The sequence below is a fragment of the Bubalus bubalis genome, chromosome 23, assembly GCF_019923935.1.
Source record: "Bubalus bubalis isolate 160015118507 breed Murrah chromosome 23, NDDB_SH_1, whole genome shotgun sequence".
In the NCBI taxonomy this organism is placed as follows: Eukaryota; Metazoa; Chordata; class Mammalia; order Artiodactyla; family Bovidae; genus Bubalus; species Bubalus bubalis.
The window spans coordinates 26,125,725-26,147,216 of NC_059179.1; the positions used below are offsets into that span (position 1 = coordinate 26,125,725).

The 21,492-nt window shown below is 39.7% G+C and overlaps 1 long non-coding RNA gene across 9 annotated transcripts in view; it reads left to right on the forward strand.

Moving 5' to 3' along the window:
• LOC123465304 overlaps positions 1-21,492 on the forward strand; it is a 410,488-nt gene that overhangs the window by 74,570 nt on the left and 314,426 nt on the right. For 2 of the 9 annotated variants that reach the window (XR_006640509.1, XR_006640505.1), the window contains exon 2: positions 1,570-1,672. The exons of 6 other annotated variants lie outside the window; for them this stretch is intronic. This is a non-coding gene — a long non-coding RNA (uncharacterized LOC123465304). Of the gene's footprint in view, positions 1-194; positions 540-1,569; positions 1,673-21,492 lie in introns of all 9 variants that reach the window. One more of the 9 variants, XR_006640507.1, reaches the window with a different exon arrangement.

The following is a 21,492-nucleotide window of genomic DNA, read 5'->3' on the forward strand; positions in this document are numbered from 1 at the left end:
AAGTAATTTTCAAAGATAGGGAATGTTTATGATACAAATATTAAGTGAAATAAGAATGCAGCATTATAATCAGAAAGACTTTGACACTGCAAAAATTATATTTGCAATCACAGAAAATATTTGAAAGGAGATATACCAAAATGCTTATATTTGCGTGGGAGTGTTTATGGGTGCTTTTGACTTCTTGCTTTTAGATTTTCCTGTCTCCACTTGTCAACTCCCACACCAGCCATTTCTTGACAACAGAAATTTGAAAAACGAATACCCTGTGTCTGACATTGATGGAAAACCATCTGTGTTAATGTACCTCATCCTGACCACTCGCAGCCTGGTGCATACTAAGTGCTCAGAACACAAGTGTTGAACAACATATTAAAATATGTATCATTATTATCCTTCCTTTAAAAATGAGGAAACTAAGCAGAGTTTAGATTAATGATATACAGCAAATGATGAATTTGGCATTCATAGCCAAGCAGTCATATTTAAGAGCCTACTCTTGGAAAAATGTGGTGGTTAAAGAAGTTATTAATACAGAGGTGAGTATCATTTGGCGAGCTTTTTACTACTGCAGATTCAGGGGTCTGCACAGAGGTGCTGATGAATGGGTCTAGAATGGAGTGTGATAATTTGTATGTTAACTAGTCCCTTCAAGTGATTGAGAATCAGCCAATCTGTAGGAGTAACATCTGAAACCAAGAGCACTGGTTTGGGATTTAGACAGATGCAGGTTTAAGGCCCAGACACTTAGAGGGTGATGGGGAAGATTGCATAAATTTTCTAATTTTAGATTTCTCACCTGTAAAGTGGTAACACTAACAAACTCTTCTAGAGACAGTGTGAGGAGTCGATGAAAATAATGTGTTGCTTACTTAGAACAGTATCTTGCCAGTAGCAGTAAATAAATGAATTATCATAGAAATAGATGCCATACTTATTAAAATCTGTATTGTTAATACTAATGATAAATTATGGTTTGTTTAGGTATAGTTAATGTGCTATATTATATAAGTTATACAACATGGTGGTTTACAATTTTTAAAGGTTATATGTCATTTATAGTTACTATAAATTTTGGCTATAATCCCTGTGTTGTATATCATTGTAGCTTACTCATTTTATACTTAAGTTTGTACCTCTTAATCCTGTATCTGTGTCCTGCCCCTCCCCCTCTCCACTACCCACTGATAACCACTAGTTTTTTCTCTGTATCTATGAATCTGATTCTTTTTTGTTATATTTATTAGTTTATTGTTTTAGATTTTACATATAAGTGACATGATGCAGTATTTGTCTTTCTCTGTATGACTTAATCCACTTAGCAAGATACCCTTCAAGTCCATCCATGTCGTTGCATATGGCAAAATCCCACTCCCTTTTATAGCTGAGTAATATTCCATTTTGTGTATGTGTATCTTCTCCATCCACTCATCTGTTGATGGACACTTCCATCATCTGTTGCCTCTGTATCTTGGCAACTGTAGGCAATGACACCACAAACATTGGGATGCGTATATCTTTTTGAATTAGTGTTTTTGTTTTGTTTTTCTTTTTCAAATGTTTACCCAGGAGTGGAATTACTGGATCATATGGAAGTTCTATTCTTAGTTTTTGAGAATCCTCCACATTGCCTTCCACAGTGTCCATACCAATCAGCATTCCCACCAACAAGGTATGCAAGTTTCCTTTCCTTCATATCCTCACCAACACCTGATGGTTAGCAACGTTGATCATCTTTGCATGTGCCTGTCAGCCATCACATGTCTGCCCTGGAAAAATGTCCATCCATGTCCTCTGCTCATTCCTTAGTCAAGCTCTCTGTCTTCTTGCCCTTGAGTTGTATAAACTTACATATTTTTAATAGCAATGCTTTCTCAGTCATATCATTTGCACATATTTTCTCCCATTCAGTAGGTTGCTTTTTCACATGGTCAGTGGTTTCCTCTGCTGTGCAAAAGTTTTCAAGTTTAATTAGGTCCCATTTGTTTGTTTTTCTTTTGTTTGCTTTAGGAGACAGATCCAAAAAATATCGCTATGATTTATGATAAACCATGTTCTACCTATGTTTTTCCCTAGGAGCTTATGGTTTCTGGTCTTACATTTACGTCTTTAATACCCTTTTGAGTTTATTTTTGTATACGGTGTTAGAGAATGTTTAATGTTCTTTTACGTGTAGCTGTCCAATTTTCCCAACATCACTTATTGAAGAAACTCTCTTTTCTCCATTGTATATTATCTCATCCTTGTGGTAGATTAATTGACCATAAGCGGATGGCTTTATTTCCGGGCTGTCTATTCTGCTTTATTGATCTACGTGTCTGTGTTTGTGCCAATACCATACTGTTTTGATTGCTGCAGCTTGAAATATAAGCTGAAGTTACGGAGCATGATTCCTCCAGCTCTGTTCTTCTTTCTTGAATTTATGTTGGCTTTTTGGAGTCTTTTGCATTTAAAAAAATTTTTAAATTAAAAAATTAATTTTAAATTATAAATTAAAATCAAAGTACATACTTTAATAATAAAAATCTATTTCTAAAAATTGTCAAAACAAGTAGTAACAAAGATTGCTGATCACAGATCACCATAACAAATATCATAATAACGAATGAGCTTAAAATATCATGAGAATTACCAAAATGTGACAATTTAAAAATTATTGTAAATGTAATTTACAGTCATGTAATTTTAAAATATACCAATTTTAAAATTATTTGTTCTAGTTGTTTTAAAAATGCCCTTGGTATTTTGACAGGGATTGCATTGAGTCTGTAGACGGCCTTAGGTAGTATGGTCATTTTAACAATACTGATTCTACCAGTCCAGGAACACAGTATATCGTTCCATCTGCTTGTGTCATCTTCAACTTCTTTCATTAGTGTTTTATAATTTTCCAAGCACAGGTCTTTTACCTTATTAAGTAGATTTACTAATGATGAATTATTAATCAATACTAATGAACATTATTAGTAATAGAATTTCATTTACTATAGACATACCTCATTTGTTGCTCTTCATTTAATTGTACTTCTAGATATTGAATTTATTATGAATTGAAAGTGTGGCTTTCTGTGTTGAGCATATCCATCAGAGTCATTTTTCCAATAGTAAGTGTTTACTTTGTGTCTCTGTGTCACGTTTTGGTAATTCTCATGATATTTCAAGCTTGTTCATTACTATGATGTTTGTTATGATGATCTGTGATCAGCGATCTTTGTTACTACTTGTTTTGACAATTTTTAGAAATAGATTTTTATTATTAAATTACGTACTTTTTTTTTAGACAAAAGGCTATTGCACACTTAATAGACTACAGTATGGTATAAACATAACTTTTATATACACTGGGAAATCAAAAATTCTGTGCAATATTTGCTTTACTGTGGTGGTCTGCAATGGACCCCAGAGTCTCTGAGGTCTGCCTATATGTCAATTTATCATTATTATCATTATGATTAATGTCATTTTTACCTTTGTGAAAGCCAGCTATTGGCTCTAAGTGTCTGTGGAACAGGATTCTTATAACAGTGACCTGACCTAGCTTAAGTCCCAAGGAGCACCCCAGAAAATTCAGTCTGCAGCAGAAATAACAAGAGGCTCTCACTTGTTTACTTACAGCCCATGTAGCAGGCTGCCAGTTCAACCTCACCATTATCAATATGGATTTTGAAATCACCCAAGGCTAATAGCCCAAATTAATAGCCCTGGGGTGGCTCCGGAGCAATTGAGAAAGAAAATCCATAACTTCACTAAAGACGCCAGCAGCTGTTCAGGGAGAGAGGTCTATATTAATTAAGAGCTATGAACACTGTAAAAAGTGGTGCATTCATGAGAGAGAGACAGACAGTTATAATTAACCAAACACAAGAATCCCACAAGCCATCCAGGTTAGGAAGCAGAGGGAGCCTCCACTGGAGAGCCTGGGCTGGAGGCAGCCCTGCCACACATGGCAGGAAATCCCCCCAGGGAATTAGATGCTTTCTCCTATTAGTCCTGCATCCCATTGCTCACAGCCTGTCCTAGCATCAGCAACAAACTTTAGGAACATTCAACTCTGGGATGTGTGTAAAACTTTTTGGTCCTTTCTTTCCACAACAAAATCATTCAGCTGCAATGGCCTCCTTTCTTGAGGTCCCTCCTGGGTACTTTGCAAGGCGGGGGACTTGGTGTGGAAGGAAATGGGCTGAGGATGTTAGAGCAATGATCCTTATCCTTCAGCAGCCTCTCTCAGATGCTTTGCACACAGGGGGATTAGTACCTAAGAACACTTCCCAACTCAGGTGAGAAAATTACACACATTGAGGAGAAGCTGGGGTGTCCGGAGCACAGAGGGATCAATGTATTTACACTGAAGGAGTGTGGTCCGAAAGCAGGTGTCTTGGATTTGTCACTCATCTTGTCATTTCTTGCTTGAATTAACTTAGATAAGTCACTTGACCTTCCTGCATTTCTCATTTGTAAAATGAGATGCATATCACTTGCTTTGCAGAGATAATGTAAGATTCCTTAAGCTAATGTATATTAAATACATTATTCACATTTTAATTATATTTTCTTTCGAAGTACATTTCCCCCATGGAATCTTATTTTGTGATAGCTTTAAACACTATTAGTGTTCTAAAGAAAAGCCATTTTAATTTCTTGCCAGGACCACTCTCCTAAAAGCAGACTATAAATAACCTTATCTATTCAACACCTCCTTTTTGATATCTGATAAGCATATCAAACTTAACATGTCCAAAACTGGGCTCTCAAATTCCATTCCCCATCACAGATGGCTCAGGCCAAAAACTTGGATGATCTTGTTTCTTCCCCTTTTCACAGCCAGTCTACCAGCAAATCCTATCATCTGTCTTCAAAATATGTCGAGAGCTGACTCCTTTTTACCACCTCCATCTCCACCCCTCTGGGCCAAGCCACCTTCCTTTCTCACGTGGATCATCACCATCACTTGTTAACCAGATACCTTGTTTTCTGCCTCTACCTCCTCCCAGTTTGGTAGTTTCTTCCCAGCACAGCAACCATGATGAGCCTATTGAAATGTTAGATTCTGTGACCACACTGTTCAAAACTTTCTGGTGGTTTCCCAAATGAAAGTAAAGGCTTTGACCTACAAAGCCTCAGGTGATCTCCCTGCTTCCCCAGCCATCACCTCTTTGACCTCATTTTCTCTTACCTGTTCTCTCTGCCTTCTTTATCTTCCTTGCACAGGATAAATAAGCTTCAGCCTCAGGGCTTTTGCACTTGCTGAAATAGTAATACTTCCTGGAATGTTTTTTCTTTGGGTAAGTATATAGGTTAGCCTTTTGTTGCTTTCAAATTTCTGCCTAAATATATCAGAGAGATAGGCTTTTCCTGACCCCCTGTTAAAATAGCACCTTGACGGTCTCTCCTGCATTTCTTTTCGCACTTACCTGCTTGCTTTTCTCCATGGCATTTATCATCATTAGCCATATAATTAATTATTGACTCAGGGGTTGAACCTGGGTCTCCCACATTGCAGGCAGATTCTTTACTGTCTGAGCCACCAGGGAAGCCCAATTAATTATCTTGTCACCTCCCAAACTAGAATATGAGATCCAGGAAAGTGCTGCATTTCCTGTTTTGTTCCCCCACTGTAATCCCCCACACCCAGAGCGGGCTCTGGTCCCTGAATGATAACCAATCAAAACATAATTCAAAATCAATGAATGAAGGAATGAATGACTTATCATTTGAATTGATTTATCCATGAAGTCTTTTGGGAAGTTCTTACAAGTCCAAAAGTACTGAGGATGCATATACTGTGTATTTGTTTTATATGTTTTGTGTTTATTCTTGCTTGTTTACCTGCTCACATAGTGGGGGGTCAAGATGAGGGGAGAGAAGTACAAGGCATCTTGTCACTGTACTGGAGTGAGGAACCTCAGCACAACTCTTGATAGTCATATCCCACTCATTCAGAGTAAGGGGGAGGGAAGCCGGCATTTCTTTGGCCAGGGCTGGGCCTGGAGAGGATGGAGAAGCTAACTGTGCCATTCACCAGGAGACTTGCTCTGGACCCAGAGGACTTTCTGAGCAGTGTCGTACTCAGACACCCTCAGTCCTCACAAGGTAACCTGGAAAGAGGGACTCCACTTCACGCCCCTGTGAATTGTACACACAGGCTTCATTTCTGCAAATGAAGCTGTGTTACCTCTGGCAAATTATTATACCTAACTCTTTAGGACTTGGGCTTTTATTTGTCAAATGGAGGTAATGCTAGATTATAATAAAGTTAGTTATAAATGGAGATCATGCATGCATAGTGTCTAGTTTTAGGTCAGTCACATAATAACATGCTCAATGTGTTTATTTTTGATCTGAGCATCTCCATTAAAAAGATCCCTAAAGTCCTTGATATCTGAATTGACTCCCAGAACTTCCTTGTGAGGCATAATTTAGACTTATAACTCAATATAATGCCCTTTTTTCTTGAAATGCTGACCTATAAAAAAGATAAGTGATAGAGTTACAATTCTAAATTATTTCACAGGAAAAATTTAAAATATATATGTGTGTATATATATATATATATGCATATACATATCAGTTCAGTTCGGTTGCTTAGTCGTGTCTGACTCTTCACACAGCACGCCAGGCCTCCCTGTCCATCACCAACTCCCAGAGTTCACCCAGACTCACGTCCATTGAGTCAGTGATGCCATCCACTCATCTCACACACTAGTAAAGCAGTGCTCAAAATTCTCCAAGCCAGGCTTCAGCAATATGTGAACCATGAACTTCCAGATGTTCAAACTGGTTTTAGGAAAGGCAGAGGAACCAGAGATCAAATTGCCAACACCCGCTGGATCATGGAAAAAGCAAGAGAGTTCCAGAAAAACATCTATTTCTGCTTTATTGACTATGCCAAAGCCTTTGACTGTGTGGCTCACAACAAACTGTGGAAAATTCTGAAAGAGATGGGAATATGAGACCACCTGACCTGCCTCCTGAGCAATCTGTATGCAGGTCAAGAAGCAACAGTGAGAACTGGACATGGAACAACAGACTGGTTCCAAATAGGAAAAGGAGTAAGTCAAGGCTGTATATTGTCACCCTGCTTATTTAACTTATATGCATATACATATATACACACATATTTCTGCCATAACATCTTTACTAGTTGCCTCTAGTTGCCTCAATAACACCCTAAATAAATATATCCCAAACTCTATTCTTTCTAAAACACGGAGTTGCACATGGTGATTAAGAGCCCAGGCTCTGAGACCTTAAAGAACTTGTCCTGTGTCACATCACTAGCTGCATAAAATTTAATTTCCATGTCTGGAAAATGTGGTAACAATAATGGGCAGGACCGGCTACATAATTTATGGAACTTAGTGCAAAATGAATTCAAGGTCCCTTGTTCAAAAAGCAGGATAAACCCTTAAAGATACTAAGATATAAAACTTTCTTTTTTTTTTTTTTCTGCAGTCTGTCTCTTGATTTGTCATGGCAGTATTTTTGTATGTTTTTTATTTTCTGTTTTGCTCTTTCCTCTCATGCACCCTCAGGGATGGAAGTACATAGACTGTCACATATGGCCTGGGGTCCCACCCTGTGAGGGCAGGTGGCAGTGGGTCCAGACCATGGCAATATACCCCAGTCAAACACCTGCCCAGGGCCTGCCTTCCTAGCCCTGGGCCAATGATGACCTCCAAAAGTTTTCATTCTCTGCCAAGATGTGCTTGGTGCCTGGTCTGGGGGAGATGAGGGCCTTGTTTCTCACCCTTGAAGAACCCCATGGTGCTGCCAGCCCTGGACTGTGGGCAGGGACGGCCACTTGTGCCCTGGCTCCGTCCTGTACTCATGCAGAGGGGAGGTCCCTGCTGGGGGCAAAAATGATGGTGAAAGCAGGCCTTTCCAGGTCAACATGACCAGGCCATGGCAGTGGTCATGGGGCAGGGATGGAAAGAGGGAGGCCTGGTGGAACCAGGGTGCCAGGGGGCTGTGAGAAGACAGCTGAGAGCCCATCTCAGAGAGGCAGAGAGGCCAGAGGAGGCAGGACTGTGTGTGAGCTGAGGCTCTAAGCTCCAGGCATGTTCCATTGTCCCATCCTTACATCCAGTCACACAGAGATCAAATTATTAGGGATTTCAAGACAGACGCCACAGAGCCTTAAACCCCCAGTGCAGGGCTCTTCTGACCTGTTGTCCGAGCTGGTCCTTTGCAACATGCCTACAAAACCAGTCCATCCCAGCCACACAGAGTGAGGCAAAGGGAGGTCAAAGACATCAAGTGCATTGCCTGTCATATACAGTGCTCTTGACACAAACCATCACCAAGATTATGTTCCAATAGCCCCTAACCCTGCTCTTCTACCTGTGACCTGTTCTCAGAAGAGGGCATCTTTTAAAAAGGCAAATCGAGTTGTGCTATTCCTCAGTTTTGAATGCTGAAGTTGCTTGTCTTTCTCTGATAATAAAGCTTGGATTCTCCATGTAGTCTGTGGATCCTGGTATGGTCCTCCTGAGACCCACCCTCTCACCTCAGGCTCTTCCCTCCTGCCTCACTGTCCTCTAAGTTTGCTACTCTTCATTCTGAGGATCAGCCTTCTTCACACTTAGGTTCTTGGCCATAATAAGGGAAGGGAGGAGTCCCAGGCAGAGGGAACAGCCAGTGCATAACCTCACTCAGGTTTAGGTTTGAAAATATCACCTTCTCAGGAAGGTTTGTTTTGAAATTTCTGGCTAGCTAAAACAACCTCCACCCCATGACATGCTCTATTAATATCCTGTAGTTTTTCTTTATAGAACTTCTAACAGTTCTAAGTAGAATAAACTATTAAGAGATTATTTAATGTGTCTCTTTCTAATTAAACTTTAAGCATCACTCAGGCAGGTCCCATATATCTCTTGTTCACTGCTATATCCTGGTGCCTAGATGAGGCCAGGCATACTGTAGATTCTCTGTAAATATTTGTTGAATTACTTAAGGCAATGGAACCCCACTCCAGTACTCTTGCCTGGAAAATCCCATGGACGGAGAAGTCTGGAAGGCTGCAGGCTATGGGGTTGCTGAGTGTCGGACACGACTGAGTGACTTCACTTTCACTTTTCACTGTCATGCATTGGAGAAGAAAATGGCAACCCACTCCAGTGTTCTTGCCTGGAGAATCCCAGGGACAGGGGAGCCTGGTGGGCTGCCGTCTATGGGGTCACACAGAGTTGGACACGACTGAAGTGACTTAGCAGCAGCAGCAGCAGTGCTTAAAAAGGATGGCTTTGATAAATAATGATCTTTTATACATTAGGTTTTAGAAAGAGGGTTATCTTTGATTCTTGCTTGCTCTCCTGGACATTCTAGATGTCACCACTTTTGGTATTAAAACCTTGTCTTCAGCTATTTCCCAGTACCATTTTCCCCATTCCCCTGTATTATCTTTCCTCAGCAAAAGATACATATGTGTTTCTTCTTCATAATCTTCGATTCTCAGCTTCTTCCCCCTGTCATTTATCCAGTCACTGCTGCTGCTACTGCTAAGTCGCTTCAGTCGTGTCCGACTCTGTGCGACCCCATAGACGGCAGCCCACCAGGCTCCCCCATCCCTGGGATTCTCCAGGCAAGAACACTGGAGTGGGTTGCCATCTCCTTCTCCAATGCATGAAAGTGAAAAGTGAAAGTGTCAGTCGTGTCTGACCCTCAGCGACCCCATGGACTGCAGCCTACCAGGCTCCTCCATCCATGGGATTTTCTAGGCAAGAGTACTGGAGTGGGGTGCCATTGCCTTCTCCATATCCAGTCACTAACGCCTCCTTATTTATTCAGTTGGTAATGACAGAGGATAAGATGGTTAGATAGCATCACCGACTCAGTGGACGTCAATTTGAACAAACTCTGGGAGACAGTGGAGGACAGAGGAGCCTACTGTGCTGCAGTCCATGGAACTGCAAAGATTTGGACATGACTTAGTGACTGAACAAAGTGTCTTTACAACAACATTTTCTATAATTTTCCTGTAAACTGTCTTATATTATTTTGAGGTAGAAGGGGTCCCATGATGCAGCTTTTAGAAGAATCTTTATAGAGGGAGATAGTCTCATAAATAAAGAAATATATGGGTTTTTTTTTTTTTTTAGATAACTATGTCATATAAGCACAGCTGAATTGTGAGTTTCAACTGTCTATATTACACAGTTTGATAATCACAGAACAGGTGCAGAAAACAAGGCCCAGGATACACAGCCACTGAGTTTCAGGAGTATTTTGAGATGGTCCAGAATATATTTGTCATTGTCTACAGCCTAATAAGAAAATAAGCCTTCATTTTTCACCTCTCATTTTATCACTGTCTATAATAAAGGGATGTGTTAATTTCATCTGTGAATACAGATATGATGGTTTTATCCTATGGCTATGAATGGTGCTTTCAAGTAAAGAATCAAAATAATAAACCAGTATAGTAATTTACCATAATTACAGCCCTGAAATATTACATGGAATTATTTCATGGCAGTAATACATGGCTCGGGAAGTTTTTGTGAAATCTGGAGAAGAGAGAGAGAATCAAAGATGGGAGGAAGCAAGATTTGAGGACATGCAAAGTTTGTAGCCACTAATCCAGACAGTTGGGGGAAATAAATCCAAGCTGGAGGGCTCTGAGAAAGCTCTGCCCTGGGAGGAAATGCCCTTGTTTTCTCTGCAAAGCCCGCCAAGTTTAGGAGACTTGCCACAGTTTAATTAAAGTCTGCAGCTGGTGTGAAAGCAAAGGAGAAAAGAAATTAGGGCAGCACAAAAACTAATGAAAGTCTAGGATCTCATTTTAAACTTTTCTCTCCATTATGAAAGAAATATGACTTGTCAGCAGTGGCCCCATTCACCGTGACAAAGCCCTCAGGGAAGGAACGTTCTGGACAACAGAGAGAAAAGACCTGCAGTCAGGTCTCTTTGGATTTGACTACCACTGTTTTTTTTTCAGTATACCTGTGGCGGATTCATTTTGATATTTGGCGAAACTAATACAATTTTGTAAAGTTTTAAAAAAAAAAACTCATCAAAATCCTTTGGTTGGTTTTTTTGAAAAACAAATTAGTAAAAGAGGGCAGTGTAGATTGAACAGCTTTTAATGACAGGCAAGTCCACTGAAACTCCGAAATGAAGAGCTAACCCTGGCAATCAGAGCTCGATTCACATTCAGGCTTTATCAATGGTATTAGGGTCTCCAAAAAAACAAGCCCAAGAGGATATATCCTATTATGGGGGTTTATGAGTTCAAAATCCATATGGTAAGCCAGTAGGCTGGAAACACAGGTGAGAAGTGACCTAGTCTTGAGTCCAAATTCTACAGATCAGACCAGGCAAGCTGGAAACTCAGGCAAGTTTTTTTTTTTTTTTTTCCTTAAATTATTTTTTAAATCACTTGAATTCATATTGGAGGATCACTTCAGTTCAGTTGTTCAGTTATGTCTGACTCTTTGCGGCCCCATGGACTGCAGCACGCCAGGCTTCCCTGTCCATCACCAACTACCAGAGCTTGCTCAAACTCATGTTCATCAAGTTGGTGATGCCATCCAACCATCTTGTCCTCTGTCATCCCCTTCTTCTGCCTTCAATCTTTCTCAGCATCAGAGTCTTTTCCAGTGAGTCAGTTCTTTGCATCAGGTAGCCAAAGTATTGAGTTTGAGTTTCAGCTTCAGCATCAGTCCTTCCAATGAATATTTAGGACTGATTTCCTTTAAGACTGACTGGTTTGATCTCCTTGCAGTAAAGGGACTCTCAAGAATCTTCTCCAACACCACAGTTCAAAAGCATCAATTCTTTTGCACTTAGCTTTCTTTATAGTCCAACTCTCACATCTATACATGACTACTGGAAAACCATAGCTTTGACTAGATGGACCTTTGTTAGCAAAGTAATGTCTCTGTTTTTTAATATGCTGTTTAGGTTGGTCATAGCTTTTCTTCCAAGGAGCAAGTGTTTTTTTAATTTCATGGCTGCAGCCACCATCTGCAGTGATTTTGGAGCCTAATAAAATAGTCTCTCATTGTTTCCCCATTTATTTGCTGTGAAGTGATGGGACCAGATGCAATGATCTTAGTTTCTTGAATGTTGAGTTTTAAACCACCTTTTTACTCTCCTCTTTCACTTTCGTCAAGAGGCTCTTCACCTGCACCCCCACCGAGTCCTAGGCAGGCCCGCAGCCAGTGCAGCCTTTGGGAGGTGGTGTTGGTGTCTGGCAGGCCATGCCCTCCGGCCCTGCTGTGTCAAAGCTGACCCATGCTTTTTGAGGCCTGGCTAATGCGCCAGCAAGTGATGGACAGTTTGTCCTATGAACCAACTGCTGAGCAGGGGAGGGAGGCTGGCATGGAAGGGGGAAGTGTGGGCGCCGGAGCAGGGTCAGGCCAAGCCGGCCAAGCTGGGGTGGGTGGCACGGCCGTGGCTCCGGAGAGGGTGGACGAGGGCCCGCAGGGACGGCGCTGTCCCTCCTAAGGTTCGAGAAGATCCAGGATGGCTCTACTCGGTTCACTCCCGCCAAGCTCCTGCCCCGGCCCCAGCCTCCTCCGCCCCCACTCCCAATCAAGACCACCGTTCCTCATGGTCACTATTTATTCTTCGTTCCTTTTTCTTTTTGTAAGAAACAGTCACAAAAACCAGTGCAAAACCATCAAAAAAAAAAAGAGGCTCTTCAGTTCCTCTTCATTTTCTGCCATAAGGGTGGTATCATCTGCGTATCTGAGGTTATTGATATATTCGAGTATAATTGATTTAAAATATTTTGTTAGTTTCAGGCATATAGCAGTGATTTAGTTATACATATACATATAGCCATTCTTTTTCAAATTCCTTTCCCAGTTTGGGTTATTATAGAATATTGAGCAGAGTTTCCTGTGCTGTGTAGTGGGTTCTTGTTGGTTATCTATCAAATATAGTGGTGTGTGTATGTCAATCCCAAACTTATAGTTACCAAAGGGGAAAGGTTGGGAAGAGTGATGAATTGGGACTTTGGGATTGACTTCAAACTGGGTTTCTATGTTGCAGTCTTGGGGCTGAATCCTTTCTCTTTTAGGAAACTTCAGTCTTTGTCTTGGCCTTCAACTGATTGGATGAGCCCACCCACATTATGGAGAGTAATCTGCTTCACTGAAATCCTACTGATGTAGATGTTAATGCCTCCATAGCAACATCTAAAAAATACTTTCACAGTATCTAATCTGTCACTTGACCAAACAAATGGGTACCATGGCCTAACTAAGTTGACACATGAAATTAACTATTATACAACCTAATATTAATAATAATATACTAATTTAATATCTGTATAACATTTTCATTTGGCCAGGCACAATGAACTCATTAAACTCTCAAAAAATACTATGATCTGGATAATACCATTATTCTCATTTAATGGATGAGATAACTAAACTAAAGGGAAAGTTAAGTAACTTCCCAAGTTCACAGATAATAAGAGGCAGAGATGGAATTTGAACTCACGTAATGTTACTCCAGAATTTGGGTTCTTAAGCACCACAATATAATGAATTTGGGCAAGTTAAATAACTTCCTTGAGTCTCCATTCTTATGAGAAAACACATGTAATAGCAGATAATGTGTGGTTTGAGGGGAAGATTAAATTAGAAAATGCATATACAGTTTCAACCATAATATCTAATAGGGACTGGCTTCTCAATAAAACTTAGCTTTCTTCCCCTGACCTTAAAGTTGATTGTTTTTATATTGTGTCTTAAGTTTAGAAATCTCTTCATTCTAGAAAGCCCCAATAAACATTGAGGTCTTAGTATTATTTGTTGTTTTTTTAATTGCGAAATTGTGTCTGATTCTTTTGCAACCCTCTGAACTATAGCCCACCGGTCTCCTATGTCCATGGAATTTCCCAGGCAAGAATTCTGGAGTGGGTTTCAATTTCCTTCTCCAGGGATCTTCTCATCCCAGTGATTGAACCCACATCTCCTGCATTGGTGGGTGGGTTCTTTACCACTGAGCCACCAGGGAAGCCCGTTAGTGTTATTACATGTAATTATTTGTTTAATATTAGTTTTTCTTGGTAATTCCAAAGATTCATTTAAGCTAGAACCTATGTTATCCCATGCAGTTCTTTAGCACTAAACTTGACACTTGGGCATATAGTAAAATCTTCAATTCATGCAGTAAATCAGTAGATAGATTTAGAAATTAATGTCTTAATTGTTAGTTGATAGATGAACTGAGTCACAGGGTGATTGAATAACATGCTCGAGGTATATGCAATCTGTAGACTGGTGTATCCAATTCTCCAGAATTCCATCACTTTTGTTTGTTTCCTTTCAAAAAGCAGTGTTGGATGTAATTAGAGGCATATGCAATCTTAAGGTTCATCACCTCCCTGCCCAGTTGGCATATGAGAAACTTTAAGTAACCCCCATGTCTGCTTCGGGTTGTGATCAGTATCTGAGAGTTGTTGACACTGGGGGACCTCATTTGGAGTGGGCTTCTTCTGATCTGGCAGATGAATAGCTTTAGAACTCAGTAATCAAGGGGTCAGTGATTCATGCAAAGTGTTCTACAGTTAGACACAGATAATTTGCCCTTTGAAAAAGAGAGAGGAAACCCTCATCTTTAACCAACTTTCATTCCTCTTGCTCTCTCACTTTCCTGGAAACTGATGAGAAGTACCTCTGTAATTTAAGCCTAATGACAATTAAAATGCAAAGTCATTACCTACTTTTATTGAATTGTCTTCTCCTTTATGGACTAACTGAAGGAATGACACATTGCTACAGAAAGCTGTGCTCATCCTCCACCCATCTCAGCTTTCTTCTGGCTAGGAGTTGCTGTCTTTGTTGTAGGAGGCTGATCTTGGACTTGAAACACAGCTAGGCGACCAGTTCTGGCTTGGCTCTTTATACTCCAATTGGCCTCAAGTACATGACTGAAGCTCTCTCTCTGCTTCACTTTCCCAACATAGAAAATATGGGTGATAATTTCTACCCTAATCCCTTCATGGATAAGTGAGATTTCAATGAGGTAATCTATGTAAGAGTCTTTTAAATAAGACAATAAAACCTATAAGTAAAAGCAGAGCATATAAACATAAGCTACTATTATTATCACCATGGATTTTTTTGAAAGGAAAATACATTCTACTTGGTATTGTTTCCTTTACACTGTAAATTAAATGTCCAGATTTTAAGTTCAAGTAAATAGATGAGCAATTCACAATCCTCCAAGTATTGCTATCTTCTAGTCATTCTGAATTCTTTCAAACTGCCAATATTCCAGTAATTCTTTATTTTTTGATTTTCTGTAGAGCCTTGATTCCTATTATTTTATAATTTCTTTCACATTTCCATGAACAACATCTCAAACCAAAATCTCATTGTTTTCTAATAGATATTTCTTTTTTCTTTCTTTCCTAAAATATCTTCATGATAGCTTTTCACTTGCTGGAGAAAACTCCTTAGAACTCTACAATTCTGAACTGCCAAGACATCACTGCTTTGTGTTTTCAGTTTTCATAAAGAACTGCTCTGCCCCAAAATTTGCAGTATTTTCACAAAACTTCAATGTGGCTTCTTAGAGTCCTTCACAGATTCCTTCATATCTTAGCCTATAAACTGTTCATCACACTGGGGTCTTATTCATCAAACTCTAGGGTCATCATTTCTCTCCCTCTCCTAAAATTTCTGTAGGACCACACTGTCCTTAGACCAATGACCCTGAGAGGATCTTAAAGGTCTTTCATAATGTTTTTATTTTTTTTTTAATTTTATTTTATTTTTAAACTTTACATAATTGTATTAGTTTTGCCAAATATCAAAATGAATCCGCCACAGGTATACATATGAACGCCAACCCACAATTCTTCCCCAGACAAGACATTCTTACCAAATTTGAACATCCCTCATTTCCTGATACTGCTCTTGATCTTTTCCTGATTCAAATTCTTTCCCTGCCCTTCTCTGTTTATCAAAATTCCAGCAATCTTTATGAAAACAGCTCATGTAAAAATCTCCCCACAAAATTTTCTCTGTTGCTACATGTTTTCTTTCACTGATCTCTAAGAACACAGAGGAGGTAGGATTGTGTAGGAGAGGCAATAAGGTAGTCTAAAAGTAGAATAGTATCTACGGTCACAGAGACCTAGGGTTGGAATCCCAGTTTGGCCTTTAATATTGGTGAGTCCTTGGGAAAGTCACATAATTCCTTGAGTTTCCTTTTCCTTATCTGTAAAATAGGAATAGTAATTATAACCTTACTTGGATTGTAGTGATCGAATGAGGCAATGTATATAAAACATCTGCCATGTAATAGTTATTCAGGAAGTGGTAGCTACTATCGTTATGAATACTGCCTCTGTCGCTCATTTGGCATCTACCATATGCCACCTCGTGTTATTGCTCAACTACTTTATGAGTTTATATCTGTCTCCTCTTAAAGTGGCTTTCAGAGACGTGCTGTGTATTCCACTTATTTTGAATGTCCTGGAGGGGTAGGCAGAGTGATGATATCCTCTCATTTATTAGAAATCTAAGAAGCCCATCTCTTGAAAAATTCATTTCAACAGTATGCCTTGCCATTTTAAGTACATACAGTTAAATGAATATTTACCAACACTTATAAAGAGTTGCTAGGTGGAAATCCGTTTGGGTTCTTTTGGCATGTTCATTAAGCATCACTTTGTAGTCCAATCGTCTTGTTGGGATGCCATCATTTGAAGCTTAAGAAGGGACTCAGACTATCCCTTGGGATGATGATAGATTATTGAGTCCCCTCACTTCAACCTTGCTGAAGCAGAATGTTTTATAGTTTATATACATAATGAACACATTGGGTGCTTCATAATGACTCTGACCTCTGAGAGCTTTTGATATAGGGGAAGGTGAGTAGTTTTGAGCCACATTCTACCTCCCTGAAGCTTAATTTATTTTTTAAATGTAAAGTATCATAGTTCTTCCTCATAGAGCTTGCAACAGAGAAGCTCTTAGCCTATTGTCTGGTATGTAGTAGCTGCCTATATCAAAAAAGCAAGAGAGTTCCAGAAAAACACCTATTTCTGCTCTATTGACTATGCCAAAGCCTTTGACTGTGTGGATAACGATAAACTGGAAAATTCTGAAAGAGATGGGAATACCAGACCATCTGACCTGCCTCTTGAGAAACCTGTATGCAGGTCAGGAAGCAACAGTTAGAACTGGACATGGAACAACATACTGGTTCCAAATAGGAAAAGGAGTACGTCAAGGCTGTATGTTGTCACCCTACTTATTTAACTTATATGCAGAGTACATCATGAGAAACGCTGGGCTGGAAGAAGCACAAGCTGGAATCAAGATTGCTGGGAGAAATATCAATAACCTCAGATATGCAGATGACACCACCCTTATGGCAGAAAGTGAAGAAGAACTAAAAAGGCTCTAGATGAAAGTGAAAGAGGAGAGTGTAAGAGTTGGCTTAAAGCTCAACATTCAGAATACTAAGATCATGGCATCTGGTCCCATCACTTCATAGCAAATAGATGGGGAAACAGTGTAAACAGTGGCTGACTTTATTTTTTGGGGCTCCAAAATCACTGCAGATGTTGACTGCAGCCATGAAATTAAAAGATGCTTACTCCTTGGAAGAAAAGTTATGACCAACCTAGACAGCATTTAAAAAGCAGAGACATTACTTTGCCAACAACAGTCCATCTAGTCAAAGCTATGGTTTTTCCAGTGGTCATGTATGGATGTGAGAATCAGACTATAAAGAGAGCTGAGTGCTGAAGAACTGATGCTTTTGAAGTGTGGTGTTGGAGAAGACTCTTCAGAGTCCCTTGGACAGTGAGGAGATCCAACCAGTCCATCCTAAAGGAGATCAGTCCTGAGTGTTCATTGGAAGGACTGATGTTGAAGCTGAATCTCCAACACTTTGGCCACCTGATGTGAAGAGCTGACTCATTTGAAAAGACCCTGATGCTGGGAAAGATTGAAGGCAGGAGGAGAAAGGGACAACAGAGGATGAGATGGTTGGATGGCATCACCGACTCAATGGACATGAGTTTGGGTAGACTCTGGGAGTTGGTGATGGACAGGGAGGCTTGGCGTGCGGCGGTCCATGGAGTTGCAAAGAGTCGGACACGACTGAGAGACTGATCTGAACTGAACTGAAAAAGATGTAGCTATTATTATCCTTGTTATGTTGGAGGCTCTGATGACTGCGTACCCAGGAATGTGGCTCATGCTGTACCAGCTATATCCTTCTCAAAGACTAGTCTTGAACCAGACCCGTAGATGTTCTTTGAGAGTATAGTGTCTCAGGCTCTCTGACTGAACAACTGAATTCAAATCTGCATTTCAAGAACTCCAAAGTTCTTGGAAGGTACATTGAAGTTTGGGAAGCCCCAGTCTAGATCAGATCTGAACTAGTAGGTGTAGGAAGGGCTCCAGCACTCTGCATTCCTGACAAGCTTCCAGCTAGTACGAGTGCTGTTCATTCCACACAAGTTACCCATTTGGATCACTGATCCCAAACTTGGTTTCACATTAGAACCATCTTGGGAGTGGGCTTTGGAAATATGGATGATTGGTCTTCACTTTCAGAGGTTTCACTGGAATGAGATGCAGCCTCATCCCCCAAAGTTCTAAAATGAATGAGTATATTCTAATATATGGAAAAGTTTGAGAATGGCTGCTGTGGATTAATTTCGTTGGGACCTTTTTTTCATACATTAATCAAAAGCACCATTTCAACCAAGATACTGCATAAATCAATTATTTTTAAAAAATCCATCACTGAGATTTTACTAGAGATATTTTTGACATAAAAAATGTAAACATGTATGTGTACTAACAGGAAGACATATAGATCAATTTTAATCTTTTTAACTTGAAACTTGTTCTTGCATGACAATAACAAAACAAGGTTGAAAGCCTGTGAAAGATACCATGGAAAGACAGAGTTAGGGTATGGATTGAGTTGAAGGATTTTGGAAGAAAGCATCATAGAGCACTTGAAACATTAGAGAATCTGGGCCAGGTATTTCTGCCAGCTTTTCACTTGTCAGTACATCAGAATTAAGGTTGAGCCGCATAAATTGTTAGCAATGTCAACTTTGATTGTTGCAATATGTTCCTAATCATGGCTGCCAAAGGTGGATCTTGCTGACTTTTGCATCTTCCTTCCTAAATCTCCAAAGAATGATAGATGGAGACTTTCTTTCCAATGTGTAATTGATACATTTATTTAGAAACAAGCAATACTTTAGTGGGAGGACTTGTGTGGAAATATTCCACCTACTGGTAAGACTTGTGAAAAATCTTACTGGGAGTTTCATCTTTAGACAAGATTGTAGTATCTCATCAGGCTAGATACATTTTCCCAATTTTTTCCCAAAAGTGATACATTTTAAATAAATCTATTAGATGCATCATGACTCTAGACATTTCAGTGCTTGACAAAACTCCAGCTATGCCTCTCATGTTAAGAAAATTTTGAAGTTAAAAATAAGTCCCTAAATTTTGTTTATTCACATTAACTAATACATCAGAAGCAAGAAAGTGAAAGTGTTAGTCACTCAGTTGTGTTCGACTGTTTGTGACCCCATGGGCTATAGCCTGCTGTCCATGAAATTCTCCAGGCAAGAATATTGGAGTGGGTTGCCATTCCTTTCTCCAAATATACCAGAAGGCAACTTTGAATACATATAGTATGTTTTCACTCTTTAATAACTTAATTGATGCTTGCTGCTACTGCTGCTGCTAAGTCCCATCAGTCGTGTCCAACTCTGTGCGACCCCATAGATGGCAGCCCACCAGGCTCCGCCATCTCTGGGATTCTCCAGGCAAGGACACTGGAGTGGGTTGCCATTTCCTTCTCCAATGCATGAAAGTGAAAAGTGAAAGTGAAGTCATTCAGTTATGTCCGACTCTTCGCAACCCCATGAACTGCAGCCTACCAGGCTCCTCTGTCCATGGGATTTTCCAGGCAAGAGTACTGGAGTGGGGTGCCATTGCCTTTGCCGAATTAATGCTTACACTACAGGAAAAAAAATGCAAAATAAGTTGTAAAAAATATTTAATCTTTGGGGAAAGCACACTGGAGTGAGGTTCAAGTTGTAATTGGTAAAGAAGCAGTGTCACTCATAGAAGGCTGGGGTGGAGGAGGGGTGTTTGGCATTTTGTGGGTTATGAGGCAGACTTATCTTGTTGGCATATATACAAAATTGTAAAGTGACCTTGTTTTGTCTCATTTCATATTGGTTTCAGAGTTATTTTTCTGGTATTGGTGTTTTGTAAGATTGTTTACATCCAACAGGTCACTGACCTGGCCTAGCTGTGAGCTGGGTATCCAGCCAGCTCCCACGCACACAAAGGCCCAGCTGTCTCAGACCAGTTCCTGTATGTTGAGGCTGGTTTGTTGTTGTGTTGTTTTGTTTTCTCAATAGTGTATTGGGATAGGTAAGCTCCCTCAGTCCTAGTTCCTGGTATCTTCAGGGCAGCAATGTATTGGGTTGGCTGGAAAGTTTGTTTGTTTGGGTTTTTCCATAAAATGACATGGAGAAACCAGGATGAACTTTCTGGCCAACTCAATAAAATAGAAAAGATCATGCGTCTAATTCCATGCCTGGTAGAGAATAGAGACTCATCACTGGGCCTGCGTATGTGTGTGTGTGTATATATGTGTTTGTGTGTGTGTGTATAACCTACCACACTATGGGTATAACTCAGAGAATGAGAGAGAGAATTACACTCATCAAAAACAGACAGAGACCAGAGAAGGCCTATTATTTCCAGAAGGACTGAGAATTATGAACAGTAGTGGTTCAGGAATGCTTCTTAGATCAAGTGGAAAAGACTTGAAACCTTAAAATGGGAAAGAATCGTTGGGAAAAGCACAAACAGATTGATTGCTTAAATTCTTTTTCCTTAAGTTTGGTTCTTCAAACAGCTCTACTTCCATCCTCAAAAGAAGGGACTGGCTTATCCTTTCCTCTCATGAGCCATTCAGCTAAGCAGTCAACAGGTTCTGTAGCATCTACCTCCACTATAACTCTTATGGATTTAATGATGAAACTATAAAAACATACATAAATGCACAGGAATAGTGTAACCAACAAAAAATTCTCCTTGTTTTAGTCTCCCATCTAAATATATTAACCTTCTATACATAAAAATATCTACCATTTTTCCCCCTTCAAGTTTTTTTTTTTACTTTTTCTAAAAATTATTTATAAATATAGAACATGCAAATTAAGAATAAAAAATACTGTAAAACTGTCACAGAACACTTTCTCTTTACTAGCCCCCACTATGCCTCATTCCTGAATCTCTTGTTCTGCAGAGTCAATTACTATCAATGATTATATATATATACATGCATATACACCCATATTTCTCCTTCTATCTCTTTATCTCTCTTTCTATATAAATAAAATTTGGGTTGATTTCCATATTTCTAGTAGTATCCATTGATGATAAGTATGTTAACAATTACAGTATCTATGATACTATTAGCAATTGTTGACTTGTACTTTTGAGCATTACTTCTTCACTTGATAGT